Source organism: Penaeus monodon, chromosome 13 (assembly GCF_015228065.2).
Source record: "Penaeus monodon isolate SGIC_2016 chromosome 13, NSTDA_Pmon_1, whole genome shotgun sequence".
NCBI lineage: Eukaryota > Metazoa > Arthropoda > Malacostraca > Decapoda > Penaeidae > Penaeus > Penaeus monodon.
The window spans coordinates 44,288,204-44,290,703 of record NC_051398.1 but is presented as its reverse complement, the minus strand read 5'-3'; the positions used below and the strand labels follow the sequence as shown (position 1 = coordinate 44,290,703).

General features: G+C 42.1%; 1 long non-coding RNA gene across 1 annotated transcript in view; it reads left to right on the top strand.

Annotated features, from left to right (window-relative positions):
* LOC119580349 overlaps nucleotides 1-2,500 on the top strand; it is a 45,991-nt gene that overhangs the window by 40,146 nt on the left and 3,345 nt on the right. The window contains exon 2 of the long non-coding RNA XR_005229366.1: nucleotides 2,258-2,435. This is a non-coding gene — a long non-coding RNA (uncharacterized LOC119580349). The remainder of the gene's footprint in view (nucleotides 1-2,257; nucleotides 2,436-2,500) is intronic.

Below are 2,500 nucleotides of genomic sequence, written 5' to 3'. Positions count from 1 at the left end.
TATTATAATTTTTTTTCGTTTTCTTCTGTTTTCCTTTTCCCCCGTGAGGCTATTAAGGCGGCGTGGGGTTCGAGCGAAAGTGTTGGCGCGTCACGAGCAGCGCCGACGTCCAGCCAGGTGGCGACGGCGCTTGTTACCTGTCGCTTTTTAAAGTCCGCCTCAGGCGCTCAAGGGTGGTGTGGCGCTAGCGGCCCGTGACGCGCTGATATGGCACTCCTCGGCACCTGGTGTGTGTTTGTGTGTATGTGTGTGTGTGTGTGTGTGCGTGTGTGTGTGTGTGTGTGTGTGTGTGTGTGTGTGTGTGTGTGTGTGTGTGTGTGTGTGTGTGTGTGTGTGCGTGTGTGTGTGCTGCATGTATGTGAGTGTAATAAATGATGCTTCCTAAACACGTGTAGTTAAGGGGACATCCAGAAAGGGGGGAAATCTCTCTTTAGGGGTTGTCTCTGCCGTGTTGTGGAAGTGAAAGGAAAAAAAAACGATGATTTTTCAGGTGTGCCGCATAGGGATGTTACACTTTGTCTTCCAAGGATTGCGGTTAATTTCCCGTTAGTAAACAACCAAGTCATAATCCCAAAATTACATTTGGGAAAACGAAGAAGTTTCCCTCGCCGGTGAGTTGTTCCGTGCGTGTTAACAAGACAATTAAACGTCTCCTTCCCTAACCACCAATGTCTATTTAGCTTAACTAATATGCATCATAAACGCACCTTCACTTTAAGATTACGCGAACCTTACACGCACTTCGATGACGCTAAGAGAGAGAGAAAGAAAGAAGAAAAAATCCATCTCGACTTAAAATAACTCTCAATTTTCATACCTAAAATTAATATCCCAGAGAATCTCTATCAAATGACGGTGACTCGAGACCCTGCATCCCTTAATGAGGACGTAGGCGAAGGGGGGGGGGGATAATCATGAAATAAGGGGAAAATAAGCATGAAATAATCATGAAATAAGGAGAAAATAAGCATGGAAGTTCACACGAGTCCCTCCCATGACACATTCTCACAGCGACCCGGCCCCGTCTCCTCCTTGTACCGCGAGGCCCGCTAAGATAATGGGCAGGACGGTGGCGTTTTTTTTTCCTGGATGTCTGTATGGTTAGGAGAGAGAATATCCATCGTGGCTTTCAAAAACATTAAAGGAAGCAGAGATCTGGAACAAAGGATTTTTCTTAAATTTAGGGCAGGTCGGTTTTCGTCTTTGGGATGTCTGAGAATTCCCTGTCATAAAAAAAAAAACTTATAAATGCTAAATAATCTGACATATTAGTTTACTTATATACATATAGGTATCTCGTTTTTCTTTCCACGGGCATCCTTCAACAACAATGCTCTCAGACAACATTTTAAATACAAATAACTTTCTTAATGCAGATTACCTCATCATGAGAAACGAATATCAAAACGTTCCTTCACCTACTTTCTTTTTTTCATATTTCATCGTTTTTATCTTGAATGATTCACTTTGACTGAATTGACATTTAGGTGACGATCCGGAAGATGCCTGACGAATAACAGTGTAATTTAATAATTTCTGCTTCACTCGACCTTCGCGGGTAATTTGCAAAAGGTTCTGTATCCCGTTCGATCTCGAACTTCCAACTTATTCGTTATAGCTTGTGAAATTTCAAAAATTACTGCCAAGTCGACTGTTTCCGTTGCCTTTTCCGTTGCAGTGCAATGAACGCAATAAGCACAGAGGAGAATTAGAATGGAAAAAAAGACTCTATTGGTTGAGAATTCGTGAAGGCTAAGCGCACGCATCAGAGTGAAAGAATACAGTTTAAATCAGACAGATACCGAAACAGACAAACCAATAAACGACTAAGTAAATAATCATACAAGAGAAGAAATCAATAAAGTAAGAAAATCGAGGAGCAATTGAGTTTAAAATATGGAATTACATAGATGAATAACAAAAAAAGAAGAAGTAAGCAACAACAGACAAACAAGTTGATAAATATATAAATCCAGAAAAGTCGCTAGATGGTTATAAAAAGCAAAATTTTTATAAAGTACAATGTATCATTGTATCTTACTTAACTAGACAAATCAGTAAAAAAAAAAAAAAAAAAAAAAAACAAGACCTCCTTTTCTGAATGGATAAATGAATAGATTAGTCAGTTCATGAATAAGAAACTAATAGATGAACACACGAATAAACACAAGCTAATAAACACATAAGGTACAAACAAGCAAACGAATAAACAGATAATAAAAAACACTAACCCTCCTTTCCTCTCGTTCTCCCGCAGGATCCAGCCATGAGCGGCCGGCAGTGGGTCTACCGTCGGGGGGGCACCGGTGTGGGGGCGCCCCTCCTGGCCCTCGTGCTGACCATGGCCGCCCTGCCTGCACGAGCCTTCAACATGGAAACCTGCGACGGGAAGCCTCATCAGGTCACGATTAACACACAGGCGGAGGCTTACTTGGGTGAGTGAGGGAGAGTGAGGGAGAGAGAATGGGAGGATGGTGAGTGAACGAGAGGGTGGAAGGCT